The sequence below is a fragment of the Castor canadensis genome, chromosome 2 (genome assembly GCF_047511655.1).
Source record: "Castor canadensis chromosome 2, mCasCan1.hap1v2, whole genome shotgun sequence".
NCBI lineage: Eukaryota > Metazoa > Chordata > Mammalia > Rodentia > Castoridae > Castor > Castor canadensis.
Window position 1 is genome coordinate 96,074,465 of NC_133387.1, and position 16,710 is coordinate 96,091,174.

Sequence of the window (16,710 nt, forward strand, 5' to 3'; positions counted from 1 at the left end):
GTGTTTTGAGGGGTGAGACTTGCTACACACCTGAGGTATAAAACTTTAGATTAACACTATCTGATTTTTTTCCTGCAAGGACTATTACCATCAAGAAGCTGTCCACTGAGGACATTCCGTTTGAAATGTACTGAAGTTACACCTTCTGGTTTTTCTCTTTATTTTTCTTGCAATGCTTGAAATGTCTAACTATTAAAGAAGGCAGTTGGGAAGTGTTATGCATGTCGTTTTAAAAAGGTGTTCTTTTTATTTGACTGACATTTTACACTATGTAATAAAATTTCCACAAGGCATCTTGTGGGCCAAGTAAAAAAAAAAAAAAAAAAAAAAGAAGCTGTCCAACAAACCTAAATGTAAGCTGTAATTTAGGCACAATTATACATTAGGAAAAAAAACCCTTAAATTCTCACAAAAACCTTGTAACTTATTTTCAAATAAAGTCTCCTGTTTGTAGTTTCTTTTTTTGTGTGTGATTTCTTTTTTTTATTATTATTCATTTATTCACATTAGTTTTCCTAACTAATACTCCAGAAAAAAGATTTTAGCAATTATCCTCTTTACACGTTACCCACAAGTCAATCTTTCTCTGCATGCTGGCAGACTTAAGTTAAGAACCATAGTTTTCCCTCCAATAACTTTCAAGTTAGGTATGTGTGTTTACATGTAAAACATGATTTTATATTTAAAGTAAAAGTTAGATACCAAAAATATATATAAATTTCTCCAAGACATTGAAGTCAGATGCAGACCTTGATTGAGAAGAGAAGCTATAAAACCAGCTTAGTTAGTATAAACTGCTGTGGTCTGCAAAGAGCGAGGAAGAAACAGTAATCCTATTGCAAGAAGCATTAGGAAATATTAGTACATACATCCCACTTCAGTCACAGGATGAGAACTGCTTTGACGTGTTGCTCACAAGACCTGTTGAAATATCACAGAAGGAAGATGCTCGTGCACCACGTGACGTCTTCAACGAATCCTTAAAAATCACCCTTTAAAGATGTTCACAGGATCTCATACACTTTGTGCTACTAGTTTGTATGAATGCAAACATGCTTCCTAAGAAACTGATCGCCATAAATTCCCCCAAACCATTACATGGCATCAGAGGATGAGTCTTGTCCACAAAACAAAACATAGAAAGGGCATCGATGTGCCCCAGCTTTAATTCCAGACTTCTTACCTGATTCCAAGTCAAGGGAGCTCTGCCTCCCCTTGATGCAAACCCTCTATCCGCAGAGTTCCCTTAAAAATGCTTGACGAGGGTCCCAGTGATGGAGCAGAAGCAACAATAAGCACAGGGTGGGAGGAAAGCAACCCCTAACTTATCTGCTTCTCTCCTTCTCCTGCTGGAACCTGCTCCACGTGACGGGCAGAGCGCCCCGCCAAGCAGTACCACCAGCTGCAGAGTTGGAGCGAGTCCCCCAGGCGGCTCCCCTGCACTCCTGTCAGCCCCCGGAGACAAGCAGGGGAAGCCACATGGACCCCTTGGAAGGCGCTAGGCGAGCGAGGACCGCACGTCCCGCTGCTCACACGGAGGAGGAAACCATGGAGGCGCAGGTGAGTTGGACGTAGAAGAAAACGGACCGCCGGAGGAAGGGACACCTCCCGACTCCAACCCAACTCCAAACAACCGTCGCCTTGTTGTCATAGCACTTAAAACCGACGTGACTGCGCAAGTCAGACGCCACGCCGCGGAGCCTGCTGGGCCTTGTAGTTCGGAGTGGCCGAGGGGCGGGAGGCCCTGACGGCTCCTGACTTGGTCGTTATTGGAACCCGATTTCTCTCTGGGCGGGGATCGCCGGAACCTCTACCTACTCGTCCTTCTGCAGAGACATAATTAGCACAGCTTCCCTCACTGTCCAGCTTCAATTCCTCAGACCCAGGCTGTGCGGAAGTCCCGCCTCCCGCCCAGGGTGCGGACACAGGCCACGCCCTCCTGTGCCCTCCCTCTTCCTGCCGCTCGGCACTTGGAGGCGGGCCCTTCTCGGGGGCGGGGCCTGTCGCGCGGGGCAGGGCGGGGCGTCGGGGCTTCTCAGTGGCACGCGCGGCTCCTGTGTCTCTGCAGCTCGCTTGCAGCCGCGCGAGTGGCCTTTCGTTTTTCGGCCCGAGGAGCACGAGGGCCCTGTCCATGGACCGCGCGGCGGTGGCGAGGGTGGGTGCCGTAGCGAGCGCCAGCGTGTGCGCCCTGGTGGCGGGGGTGGTGCTGGCCCAGTACATATTCACCTTGAAGAGGAAGACGGGCCGCAAGACCACGGTGGAGCTTTAGAAGTTTCTGGCTTCGTTTCTTTTTTAAATTTCTTTTGGGGTTTTTATTTTCCTTGGGAGGAGGATTTAGGTGGAACTGACCTTTGAACTCAGGGCTTCCCGCTTGAAAAGCAGGTGCTCTGCTGCTTGAGCCATACCTCCAGTCCATTTTGCTGTGGTTATTTTGGAGATTGGGGGAGTGTCTCTTGAGCTATTGGCTGCGCAGGCCTCACAATCTCTCCCTACCAAGTAGCTAGAATTACAGGTGTGAGCCATGTGTGACTGACTGGCCTCTGTGGTAGGCTGGCCTTGAACTCGTGCATCAGCCTCCCCATGCTGGGATTAAAGCTTGTGTCACCATGCCTGGCTTTCAGTTTCCCGTTTTACACCACCAATCCATTCCCAGTAGAAAACGTAAGTGTTAAATTTTTGTTGTTTTTGTGGTGCTGGAATGAAACCCAGGGCCTCCTGCATGATATGCAAGTGTTCTGCCAATGAGCGAGCGCGCGCGCGCGCACACACACACACACACACACACACGTGACTACGTTTTAAAAAAAAAAAAACTTCATTTTTTATAACTTTGATATTAAATCATCACATTGATAATGAATAAAAATTGCTTGGTTTCCCAATAATAAGAACATAAGTAAATTATGATAGAATACAGTTCTACCCTAAAATTCAGTAATTAAAACATGTTTTACTTAAAAAAAAATGTTCAGGGCTGGAGGGTAGGTCAGTCATAGAACACTTACCTGGCATGTGGGAGTGGCTGTGCTCCATCCCCTGCACCACAAAAAAACAAAATGTTTGCAATATATTTACAGGTGAAAAAAGTTTTAAAACACCGCGTGTCGTTAAATAACATCTTTATAAGAATATGGAAAAATACTGGAAGGATTTTTTTTTTTTTTTTTTTAGTGGTACTGGGAATTGAGCTCAGGACCTTACACAACCCCTCTACCACTTGAGCCACTCTTGCAGCCTAATAAATTCACTCCCAGTAATAGGGATAGAGCTCAGTGGTAGAACACTTGTCTACTAGCATGGTTAGGACCATGTATTTTATTGTGTTGTGTTGTTTTGTTTGGGAGTTTTTTGACAGTACTGGGGCTTGAACTCAAAGCTTCACCCTTCGTAGGCAGGCATTCTTACCAGTTGAGCCACTCTGCCAGCCCAAGATTTTTTGTTGTTGTTTATTTAAGACAGAGTCTACCTGTGTAGCCCAGGCTGGCCTCCAACTTACAATCCTCTTGCCTCAGTGTCCCCAAGACTGGGATTACAAGCCTGAGCCACTACACCTGGTTAGAAAGAATTTTGTCGGGGAGGCAGGGAGCCAGTACTGGAGCTTGAACTTGGCTTCATGCTGCTAGGCAGGCACTCTACTATTTGAGTCGTGCCTCCAGTCCCCTAGAAGGAATTTTTACAGAAATATTAATGCTGCCTATGAAGCAGATGAGTGATTTAATTTTTCCTCTACATTTTTCATGTTCTCCAGTTTATCCTTACACTCAGAATAAAAGCTTTAAAAATAACAGAATGGAGTACTATATGAAATTTTTAAATCAAAATTAATTATATGTGTTGCAACCATCTAAGAAATGTAAATGTTTAAGAAAAATAATAAAAATTAAAAACACTGCAAACAGAAGTTTTTGTTGTTGGGACTGGGGTTTGAACTCAGGACTTCAAGCTTGCAAAGCAGGTGCTCACAAAGCAGGCACTGCTGCCTAGGTGGGCCTCAAACCCCATTGTTCCTGATCTCAGCCTCCCAAGTAGCTAGGATTATAGGCATGAGCCACTGGCGTCCAACTAACAAAGAAGCTTTGGAAGCTGAGATACAGATTTGTTCAGTGACTCTGGGATAGTGTGAAGAATTTTTTTCTGTTTTTGAGACTGGGTTTGACTATATTGCTCAGGCTGGTCTCAAATTCCTGGGCTCAAGGAAGCATCCTGTCTCAACCTCCCGAGTGGCTGGGACTATCACATGTGCCATTGCACCTAGCAGAACATTATTTGCTGGAAAAGCTAAGGTCAGTTCTCCTTTGTAACATGGAAAGCTCAACATTAGTGCCAAAATTCCTCTTTAGCAGTATGGTAATTTCCATCCTGTTTGCCCTCTGATTTTGCAGCTCCACCCCTTGAATCTGCATCTCACCTTATGACTTGCTTTGGCCCAATGAGACATCAATAGACATGATGTCACAAAAACCTTAAAAGATACTAGGCCTTGGGGCTTCTCCATTAGCAGCACTGTAACCACTTCCATGTGACTATCTTGGAGAAACCTACTGGGAGATGACAGAAATACTGTCAGATGATCTCTGTCACTCTACTAAACATGAAAGAGTGCACCCTAAAGCAACCAGCCTAAGCAGAACCACTAGCTCACAGCAGAGATAATCAAGCCACCCAAAGCAGAACTGTCTATCCAAACCCATGTTGTTTTTTTAACTCATGCATGTTAGAGGCATAGAGACTATATCCATAAGGATCATTTTGTTTAATGAGCCAAATGCTAAACATAATATGTGCTGGGCACTGTGCTAAGCATGTTCCATCATTTAATATTTAGGACATAGCTCTTAATCATTTTTTACCTTAACTCGTAGAACAAAATAATTTTGTAAAAAAATACTGCCTGGACTTACTTAATACTTTTCTTAATCCATTCATCAGTGGTGGGGCATCCTGGCTGTTTCCATAACTTGGCTATTGTGAATAGTGCCACAATAAACATGGGTGTGCAGGTGCCTCTGGAGTAACCTGTGTCACAGTCTTTTGGGTATATCCCCAAGAGTGGTATTGCTGGATCAAATGGTAGATCAATGTCCAGCTTTTTAAGTAGCCTCCAAATTTTTTTCCAGAGTGGTTTTACTAGTTTACATTCCCACCAACAGTGTAAGAGGGTTCCTTTTACCCTGAATCCTCGCCAACACCTGTTGTTGGTGGTGTTGCTGATGATGGCTATTCTAACAGGGGTGAGGTGGAATCTTAGCGTGGTTTTAATTTGCATTTCCTTTACTGCTAGAGATGGTGAGCATTTTTTCATGTGTTTTTTGGCCATTTGAATTTCTTCGTTTGAGAAAGTTCTGTTTAGTTCACGTGCCCATTTCTTTATTGGTTCATTAGTTTTGGGAGAATTTAGTTTTTTAAGTTCCCTGTATATTCTGGTTATCAGTCCTTTGTCTGATGTATAGTTGGCAAATATTTTCTCCCACTCTGTGGGTGTTCTCTTCAGTTTACAGACCATTTCTTTTGATGAACAGAAGCTTTTCAGTTTATGAGGTCCCATTTATCTATGCTATCTCTTAGTTGCTGTGCTGCTGGGGTTTCATTGAGAAAGTTCTTACCTATACCTACTAATTCCAGACTATTTATTACTCTTTCCTGTATCAACTTTAGAGTTTGTGGTCTGATATTAAGATCCTTGATCCATTTTGAGTTAATCTTGGTATAGGGTGATAAACATGGATCTAGTTTCAGTTTTTTGCAGACTGCCAACCAGTTTTCCCAGCAGTTTTTGTTGAAGAGGCTGCTATTTCTCCATCGTATATTTTTAGCTCCTTTGTCAAAGATAAGTTGCTTATAGCTTTGTGGCTTCATATCTGGATCCTCTATTCTGTTCCACTGGTCTTCATGTCTGCTTTTGTGCCAGTACCATGCTGTTTTTATTGCTACTGCTTTGTAATATAGTTTGAAGTCAGGTATTGTGATACCTCCTGCATTGTTCTTTTGACTGAGTATTGCCTTGGCTATTCGTGGCTTCCTGTGTTTCCATATAAATTTCACGGTAGATTTTTCGATCTCTTTAATGAATGTCATTGGAATTTTGATGGGAATTGCATTAAACATGTAGATTACTTTAGGGAGTATCGACATTTTTACTATGTTCATTCTACCAATCCATGAGCATGGGAGATCTCTCCACTTTCTATAGTCTTCCTCAATCTCTTTCTTCAAAAGTGTATAGTTTTCCTTGTAGAGGTCTTTCACATCTTTTGTTAGGTTTACACCTAGGTAATTGATTTTTTTTCAGGCTATTGTAAATGGAATTGTTTTCATGTATTCTTTTTCAGTTTGCTCATTATTAGTGTATAGAAATACTAATGATTTTTCTATGTTGATTTTATATCCTGCTACCTTCCTATAGCTATTGATGATGTCTAGAAGCTTCTGAGTAGAGTTTTTTGGGTCTTTAAGGTATAGGATCATGTCGTCTGCAAATAGGGATATTTTGACAGTTTCTGTACCTATTTGTATTCCTTTTATTCCTTCTTCTTGCCTTATTGCTTTGGCTAGGAATTCCAGTACTATGTTGAATAGGAGTGAAGATAGTGGGCATCCTTGTCTGCGTCCTGATTTTAGAGGGAATGGTTTTAATTTTTCTCCGTTAAGTATAATGCTGGCTGTAGGTTTGTCATATATAGCTTTTATAACGTTGAGGTACTTTCCTTCTATTCCTAGTTTTCTTAGAGCTTTTATCATGAAATGGTGTTGGATCTTATCAAAGGCTTTTTCTGCATCTATTGAGATGATCAAGTGGTTTTTGTCTTTGCTTCTGTTAATGTGGTTTATTACATTTATTGATTTTCGTATGTTGAACCACCCCTGCAGCCCTGGGATGAAGCCTACTTGGTCGTGGTGAATAACCTTTTTGATGTGTTGTTGAATTCGGTTTGCCATTATTTTGTTGAGGATTTTTGCGTCAATGTTCATTAAGGAGATTGGCCTATAGTTCTCCTTTTTGGAGGTGTCTTTGCCTGGTTTTGGGATAAGTGTAATACTGGCTTCATAAAATGTGTTAGGCGGTTTTCCTTCCCTTTCTATTTCATGGAACAGTTTAAGGAGGGTTGTATCAGTTCTTCTTTAAAGATCTGATAGAATTCAGCAGAGAATCCATCAGGTCCTGGACTATTCTTTTTGGGGAGATTCTTGATTGCTGCTTCAATTTCATTTTGTGTTATAGATCTATTCAGGTGATTAATTTCCTCTTGGTTCAGTTTTGGATGATCATATGTGTCTAGAAATCTGTCCATTTCATTAAAATTTTCAAATTTATTTGAATAAAGGTTCTCAAAGTAGTCTCTGACAATTTCCTGGACTTCCATGGTGTTTGTTGTTATCTCCCCTTTTGCATTCCTGATTTTACTAATTTGGGTTTGTTCTCTCCTCATTTTAGTCAGGTTTGCCAGGGGTCTATCGATCTTGTTTATTTTTTCAAAGAACCAACTTTTTGTTTCATTAATTCTTTGTATGGTTTTTTTCGTTTCTATTTCGTTGATTTCAGCTCTTATTTTTATTATTTCTCTCCTTCTATTTGTTTTGGGATGTGCTTGTTCTTGTTTTTCTAGGAGTTTGAGATGTATCATTAGGTCATTGATTTGGGATCTTTCAATCTTTTTAATATATGCACTCATGGCTATAAACTTTCCTCTCAGGACTGCCTTAGCTGTGTCCCATAGGTTCTAGTAGGTTGTGTTTTCATTTTCATTGACTTCCAGGTACTTTTTAATTTCCTCTTTTATTTCATCTATGATCCATTCTTCATTAAGTAATGAGTTATTTAGTTTCCAGCTGTTTGCATGTTTTTTGTCTTTACTTTTGTTGTTGAGTTCTAATTTTACTGCATTGTGATCAGATAGTATGCATGGTATAATTTCTATTTCCTTGTATTTTCTGAGACTTGCTTTGTGCCTAGGATATGATCTGTCTTGGAGAAGGTTCCATGGGCTGCTGAGAAGAATGTATATTGTGTAGAAGTTGGATGAAATGTTCTGTAGACATCTACTAGGTCCATTTGATCTATTGCATATTTTAGATCTTGGATTTCTTTATTGATTTTTTTGTTTGGATGACCTATCTATTGATGATAATGGGGTGTTAAATTCTCCCACAACCACCGTGTTGGTGTTTATATATGCTTTTAGGTCTTTCAGGGTATGTTTGATGAAATTGGGTGTGTTGACATTGGGTGCATACAGATTGATAATTATTATTTCCTTTTGGTCTATTTCCCCTTTTATTAGTATGAAATGTCCTTCTTTATCTCGTTTGATCAATGTAGGTTTGAAGTCTACTTTGTCAGAGGTAAGTATTGCTACTGCTGCCTGTTTTCGGGGGCCATTGGCTTGGTAAATCTTCTTCCAACCATTCATCCTTAGCCTATGCTTATTTCTATTGGTGAGATGGGTCTCCTGTAAGCAACAAATTGTTGGATCTTCCTTTTTAACCCATTTCGTTAAGCGGTGCCTTTTGATGTGGGAATTAAGTCCATTAACATTAAGCATTAGTACTGATAGGTATGTGGTGATTCCTGTCATTTAGTTGTCTTAGTTGTTTAAAGGTTTGATTCTGTGTATGTAAGTTGAGGTTACTCTCTACTTTCTTGCTTTTCTTTCCTGTGGTTTGGTGCTGCCTGTCTTTTCATGGTTAAGTTGGGTTTCACTTTCTGTATGCAGAACCCCTTGAAGAATCCTTTGTAGTTGTGGCTTTGTGGTCACATATTGTTTTAGTTTCTGCTTATCATGGAAGACTTTTATTGCTCCAACTATTTTGAATGATAGTTTTGCTGGGTAGAGTATCCTGGGGTTGAAGTTATTTTCATTCAGTGCCCGGAAGATCTCACCCCACGCTCTTCTTGCTTTTAATGTTTCTGTTGAGAAGTCTGCTGTGATTTTGATGAGTTTACCTTTGTATGTTACTTGTTTTTTCTCTCTTACAGCCTTCAATATTCTTTCCTTAGTTTCTGAACTTGTTGTTTTAATGATGATATGTCGTGGGGTAGTTCTATTTTGATCTGGTCTGTTTGGTGTCCTGGAGGCCTCTTGCATCTGTATGGGAATATCTTTCTCTAGATTTGGGAAATTTTCCGTTATTATTTTGTGAAATATATTATGCATTCCCTTCGCTTGCACCTCTTCTCCTTCTTCGATGCCCGTGATTCTCAAGTTTGGTCTTTTGATGGAGTCGGTGAGTTCTTGCATTTTCTTTTCACAGGTCTTGAGTTGTTTAATTAATAGTTCTTCAGTTTTTCCTTTAATTACCATTTCATCTTCAAGTTCTGAGATTCTGTCTTCTGTTTGTTCTATTCTGCTGGATTGGCCTTCGGTTTTGTTTTGCAGTTCTGTTTTGTTCTTTTTTCTGAGGTTTTCCATATCCTGGCTGTTTTCCTCTTTTATGTTGTCTATTTTTGTCCTGAGTTCATTTATCTGTTTATTCATCGTGTTCTCTCTTTCACTTTGATGTTTATACAGTGCTTCTATGGTTTCCTTTATTTCTTCTTTTGTTTTTTCAAATTCTCTATTTTTGTTGTCTTGGAATTTCTTGAGTGTCTCCTGTACATTTTGGTTGTCCCTATGCAGTATCATCTCTATAAAATTCTCATTGAGTACCTGTAGTATGTCTTCTTTTAAATTATTCTTGTAGGCTTCATTGGGTCCTTTGGCATAGTTTATCTTCATTTTGTTGGAGTCTGGATCTGAGTACCTGTTCTCTTCATTCCCCTCTGGTTCCTGTACTAATTTTTTGCTGTGGGGAAACTGGTTTCCCTGTTTTTTCTGTCTTCCCATCATTGTCTTTGGTGTTGTTACTGTCCCTGTACTGTGTGCAATTAAGTATTTTTTAGCTTGTAATAATAACAATGGTAATATTTAGAATGGAAGGGTGAGCTGAGATGGAAAGCAAGAAGTTAAAGAAATGGGGAAAACAAATACACAGACTGGAGGGAGAAAACAGAACAAGGTGTCAGACAAGAAGATTTCAAAGGTTTAAACAGGGAGCTTTAGTATACTAATCGACAGTAAGCTGAACAGACATTAGAGAGACAGAGAGAGGATTGAAAATCAAAAATAAAAAAATAAAGGTAAGAATAAAAATAAAAAATAAGTAAATAAAAAAATCTATTTATAAAAATGTATTAAAATAAAATGAAAAAACAGAAAATTTTAAAAAACCAAAAAACCTCCAAGTTCAAATGCAGTGAAGTCAGTCTCCAATCCTGGAGATGGTGCCTCAGATGTTGTTCTGTAGTTGTCTCATCAAAGGGGACGCATAAAGAAGAACAAAACTATAAACACAGGCACAAAAATAACCCCACCAAGTGTCCCAAGTTCAAATGCAATACAGTTTCAGTAAGTTTTTCAGCTTGCAGGTGTAATTCGGTTGTTCTCTCATCAAAGGTAGGGAGACAAAGAAAAAAAAAAAAGTCAAAAGTCTGGAGACAGTTCTGAGAATGGTTTCCACAACTGTGGCTTGCCTGCCCGCTATTGTCAGCCTGCTGTTGCTGGAGGCATTATTTATGCAGATCTCTGGGATGAGCTTAGCATTCACCTGGTCCCACAGGCTTTGTTTGCTCAGAGTTCTCCTTTGTGGGAGCCTCTGCTACAAGCTTTCCCCTTTCCAAGCACTGGGAAAGGTGACACTGCACCCGCGTTCTCAGTTCTGCGTGTTTATTTACAGTTCATGTGGGAGGTGGGTCTTTCCCCCTCTCCTGTGCAGTTTTCCTCCCACCTCCGCTTTCACAAGCTTTCCTGCTCCTGGTTACTGGGAGGTGCTGCTGCTCCTGCCAGCCGCCATGTTTGTTTACAGTTCACGTGGGAAGTGGGTCTTCCCTCCTCTCCTGTGGAGTTTTCCTCCCTCCACCACTCTCACCAGCTTTCCCACTCCTGGTTGCTGGGTGCACACTCCCGCTCCTGCTCCCGCCAGAGGCTCTCCAGCCCCTCCGGCTTGTTTATTTATAGTCCCGGGAAGGATTCCCTTCCCCCAATCTTCACTGCTCAGTGCGCCCCACCCTTTTTCCTGCATGTCTTTATTGTTCTTATTGCTTATTACTCAGTTTCTCTTTTTTCCCGGGTGGAGGTCAGTCTGTCCAGGGGGCTATGCTGCTCTGGCCCAGGCTTGTCTTTGGGAGTACCACACTGCGAAACTTACCTGGTCCGTGTCTTCCCAAGCCGTCTGGGCGCCAGTGACTGGCGGCCCGGGGGCTCCTCCTTGTTTCTCCGTTTAACGTGAGGTGGAGATGCTCTGCGCCGGCTGGAGGTGTGGAGGGGTCAAAGTTATGCCTTTTCTCAGTGATTATGCCTGCAAAGTGTGTCTCCAGCGTGTCTCCAAGATTTCACTCTAGGAGGCTCGCTTTCTGCTTCCTCCCTCTAGCCGCCATCTTGGAATCTCCCTGATATTTCTGCAATCTGTTCCTTTAGTTTTGTTTGAGAAGAGGTCTCACTATACTACCCAGGCTGGGCTAAAGTGATCCTCTGCCTCCATATGTGGTACCAGGCATATGCCACAGCACCAGCTTTCTATTCTTTTACATTGGATTTCTTTTTCAGTGCTGTGAATCAACTCAGGCTCTTGTGCATACTAGACAAGCGTTTTACCACTGAGTTATTCTCCCAGCCTGGTTTCATTTTTAAAGGTATTTCTGTCAATTCCTTCATTTGGTTTTACAATTCTCTAGTGACTTTCAACCCACAGTTTGAAAAACATGAATGCAGCACTTATCAGCCCCAAGAAGTGTTTCTAAATGAACTATCATGGAGGCAGGTTTGTCCCATCACTAGGTACGGAATATGTGTGGCATCCACACAGAGTGCCACCATATGGCAGAGAGATCTGTTTAAAATTCAAATCTGATAGTGACTCTCCTCTGTTTTCTTCTCAACCTACTTATATTTGAGATGCAGGTCTGTCACCAGGTCTGCCAGGCCTTGGAGAGCCTCCTCTCATTTGCCTCTTCAGCCTTATCTTATGACTCTGCCCCTTGTTCCCTAGGCTTCAGACCATACAGACTTTCTGTTTCTCTCATGCACAAAGCTTTTTTTCAAGGATCATTCCACCTTCTGGGATGCTTTCCTTTATTCTTTGTTCCAACAGTTCTTACTCATCCTTTAAACCTTTGCCTGGTCCCCTGGGATGACTTCCTGTGATGCCACTAGAATAGGTACTGCAGGTGTCCTTATAGAACTGATCATTGAAACATTATGTGGGTAATTGTTGGCAGGGCATTTTTCTTAACATAAGCCTCAAGAAGGCAATGACCTACTTGTTCCTTCCACTTAGAACAGTATCATTTACACAGCAGGTTTCAGGCTGGCAGAGTGGCTCAAGTGGTAGAGTGCCTGTCTAGCAAGTGTGAAGCCCTGAGTTCAAACCCCAGTACTGGCAAAAACAAAAGGTTTCTACACAGCAGGTCTCACGTCTTGTTTGATGAATGAAGGAATAAAGAATGAGTAAATGGAGGATAGAATATTTTTGACATTTTTATGAAAATCAGCTCCATTCCCTACTTTTATAACCTTAATGTTCTGGCCATCTGCAAGTTCCTCACAGTGAATTCCCCATGGTGCATTCCAGAGATAAACCTAAGTGTCACCCACCAACCAAACTGGGCCAGAATTATTCATCCCTCCTGAGAAGGCTTTGTTGCTAGGCAGTTTGCTGCCCAAAGAGTGGCTTCTTGCTCAGGACGTTTCACTAAGCAATCAGGAGCCAAGAAGACCTGCCTGGAAATCAGCCAAGCTCTGTGCAGTCTTACTGATAGCTGGGCTTAGACATAAGCAGGGACAGAGGCTACTGTTCAGATCTGTGAGCTGTCTAGAATACCAGCACCTGCACTATGGTTTGGATATAACAATTAAGTCATTAAGAGGAATTAACTCTCTCCCAAGACTGGATTAGTTAAATGAGACCAGGCTGTAATAAAGTGAGGCTGCCACTGAGTTTTTCCTTTTTCACACACACCCTCTTGCCCTTCTGCTTTTCCATCATGAGTTGAACAGCATGAGATCCTCCCCACATGCGGCCTAATGATCTCAGACTTCCAAGCCTCCAGAACTGTAAGCTGAAGTAAGAATCTTTTCTTTGTAAGTTGCACAGTCTCTCATTTATTCTATTATAGCCACAGAATGAACCACTATAACTCCCAACTCTCTACATATGACCTGTAGGTTTCCCTAGAGTCTAAAAAGGAAACCTAGAGACTGGAAGAGTAGCTCAGTGGTAGAGCACTTCAGCATGTGGTATTCCCTGGGTTGGATCCCCAACACCACAAAAAGAAAAAGAAGAAAAGCTTGTGCTTCTGTACAAGTTCCTCACACTAATCAATTGTGCCATTGGAGCTTTTTTCTTTTTTCTTTTTTTTTTGTAGTACTAGGGTTCAAACTCAGGGCCTACACCTTGAGCCACTCTACCAGCCCTTTTTTGTGATAGGTTTTTTTGAGATAGAGTCTTGTGAACTATTTGCCAGAGCTGGCTTCAAACCTTGATCCTCCTGATCAGCTAGGATTACAGGCATGAGCCACTGGTGCCCGGCTCTTTGTTGTGGTGATGGTTTGTTCTTTTGTTTGTTTGTTTTTTTGGGGTGGGGAAGAGTTGCAGTACTCAGGTTTGAACTCAGGGCTTCGAACTCAGGGTTTCACACAAACTAGGCAAAAGTTCTGCCATTTTAAACACAACAAGGGAATTGGACTTTGATATCTCACTTTGATAAAAGCGAGAGCACACAAGGGAGGGATGAGGATAGGTAAGACACGTAAAAAATTAGTTAACATTTGTTGCCCTTAATGCAGAGAAACTAAAGCAGATACCTTAAAAGCAACTGAGGCCAATAGGAAAAGGGGACCAGGAACTAGAGAAAAGGTTGGATCAAAAAGAATTTACCTAGAAGGTAACACACATGCACAGGAAATTAATGTGAGTCAACTCCCTATATAGCTATCCTTATCTCAACTGCAAAAACACTTGTTCCTTCCTATTATTGCTTATACTCTCTCTACAACAAAATTAGAGATAAGGGCATTGAGTATTAAGGCATTGGGTATTGAGGGGGTGGGGGGGAAAGGGAGGGGGCAGAGTGGGTGGTAAGGGAGGGGGTGGGGGCAGGGGGGAGAAATGACCCAAGCCTTGTATGCACATATGAATAATAAAACAATTTTTTAAAAAATGTTAAAAAAAAAAAAGAGTTCTGCCATTTGAGCCACACCTCCAGCCACTTTTGCTCTGGTTATTTGAAGATAGGGTCTCGCTTTTTGCCCAGACCAGCAGGGACTGTGATCCAACAATTTTACAATTATGACTGTGCATGCCACCATAACCAGCTTTTTTCCAGTAAGATGGGGTCTTGAAAACTTTTTTCCCCTGGTTGGCCTGGATTCATGATCCTCCCATTCTCAGCCTCACTCATAGTTTGGGACGACAGACATACCAGCATGCCCAGCTTTATTGGTTAAGATGGGGTTTTGCTAACTCTTTGCCCAAGCTGGCCTCAAACTGCAATGCTCCTGACCTCAGCCTCCTAAGTAGCTAGGATTTCAGACATGAGCCATTGCACCCTTGTGTTTCTTAATAGTGAAATATACCAACAGAATTTTTCCATTAGTATCAGGACATCTGAAAAGATTGATTTTAAAAACTGACTTTGTAGTCACACATTGTTTTGGGGAGTTCTCAGTCACTGACAACAGGATCCACTGTAGCAGGTTTAGACAAACACTAGCTCATTTAAAGGGACTAAAATGGTTCGTCAGGGTCAGGAGAAACACCCAGCCAGGTTGTGGAACTGTTCCAGAGAAACCACTGCTATTGCTGCCATCACTGCTACTGCTGCCACCACTGCCCCCAAGTCCCTGTGATATGAAAAATGTACACAGGAAACTTCACGAAGCTGCCCAGAACATCAAGACCCCTCCACCTCTTGCTTGCCAAAAGAGCCAACCTTGGCATGTAGCTGCTGCCTGCCGGTCTAGTGGGGGTCTTTGTGCTTTGTGAAACCTACTCTGCAGAAGCAGAGTTATGGTGGGCTGGGGGGCTCGGGGGGTGGAAAGGGCTGAATATTATTTCTACCTTTCCAACCTAGTTAAGTTAGAAGGTCACTGGAGAGTGGACATTTAAAATTTTCACATTCACTATTGTTGCCTTACATCTTATTACCTATTGTACCCTTTAAAATGATGAGGGATTAGTCTGTGAATACATTTATGTAGAAAGAAAAGATACTTAATTTTATTCTTTAAAATATTTTTGTCCATCAACTGAGGAGGCTGAGGCAAAAGAATCACAAGTTTCAGACCGCCTGGGATACATTGCTAGACCCTGTCTCAGAAAACCAAATTAATTAATTAATTTAATTTTAAAAATGTTAAAGCCAAAAACGGTGGTAAGACCTGTAGTCCCAGCTACTCTGGCAACTAAGGTGGGAGGATCACTTGAGCCCAAATATTTGAGGCTATCCTGTGCAGCTCTTGGCTCAAAAAAGAAAACTATCTTATTTTAAATAATACTATTTTTAGACTACAACCCTAATTATTTTGTTTTCTTTAATATATATTCTATTTCCCCCCAGTCTATGATATACATTGATACTTTTAGATTTTTATTTTCAGTGATCCATCCTGAGATGACAGGTACATACCACCTTAGAACAGGGAATTAAAAAACTGCTTTGCTGAGGAGCACTGACTCCTTACTTGGGCCCAGCAACTAACTAAAGGCAGGAAACAGATGATTACAATGTTTCTTTGTCATAAAAAAATGGAAGGAATAACTTGACAGTGGGGAAATTATAACAGGGACCACAAAAGAAAAAAAAAAAAAGCACACTTTTTTATAACCAGTTTGCCTGCTGGCCAGTTTACTCTGTTGATTAAACTAAATTTCTTTCCCTCTTCGTCTAATTGCTGGAAAACCCAGTAACAAAGATCAACTCCCTTTGTTGTCCAATTAGTCTAAGCAGCTCTCTACACCTTATCTCTCTCTGACCAGAGCAGTAAACCTGCCAGCCAAGACAGCTTCAGAGAAGTGGCCCCAGGCACTTGGAGAACCAAGGTCAGCAGTCATGGTGAACATGCATCTGGTCACACAGTCAAGCTGAGCCCCTGAACTCACCTTTTAAAGGCAGGCATTTTCTCTTAGAAGGGGGACGACAATGCTTTGAGACGCTAACTCTCCCTGGGCTCCTTTTCATCTGACAAATAATAAACCTTATTTCCTTTTTCTCAAAACCCTGCTTTTGTTATTTGTAAATTGTGAATTGGCATCGAGGCCAGGGGCCCAATTTTCTGCTAACAGCCACACCTAGTTGATGCTTTTAGATATTTGATCCCCACATATATGCTGTCATTCCACATTTTACTTAATATTTTATGTCAGTGATTGTTTGGACTATGGTATTTAATGGGTGCACACCATAACTTCAGGGAATGTTCCATTTTTGTTGTTGTTTTTCTTTTGTTTATTTGGGAGGTTTTTTAATTTATTTGGTTGATTTTTTTGAAACAAGGTCTTGCTATGTAACCCTGGTTAGCCTCAAACCTTCAAACTCACCATCCTCTGCCTCTCCCTCCCAAGTGCTGGGATTAGAGGTGTGGTAGCTCATATTTTCTTAATCGTTCCCCAAATGTTAGATGTGCCTTAATTCTAGTTTGCAAATGTTACAATAAATATCTTCTTGCAAATAGCTTCTGT

The 16,710-nt window shown here is 41.4% G+C and overlaps 1 protein-coding gene across 14 annotated transcripts in view; it reads right to left on the reverse strand.

Moving 5' to 3' along the window:
* Bbs9 (Bardet-Biedl syndrome 9) overlaps positions 1–1,843 on the reverse strand; it is a 481,139-nt gene extending 479,296 nt beyond the window's left edge. For 3 of the 14 annotated variants that reach the window (XM_074065324.1, XM_074065314.1, XM_074065321.1), the window contains exon 1: positions 1,184–1,790. The gene's annotated coding sequence lies outside the window, so the exon portion shown is untranslated. Of the gene's footprint in view, positions 1–1,183; positions 1,793–1,818 lie in introns of those variants that run through there. The other 11 variants (XM_074065317.1, XM_074065310.1, XM_074065325.1 and 8 more) reach the window with 8 other exon arrangements.
* Between the last annotated feature and the right edge of the window lie 14,867 nt (positions 1,844–16,710).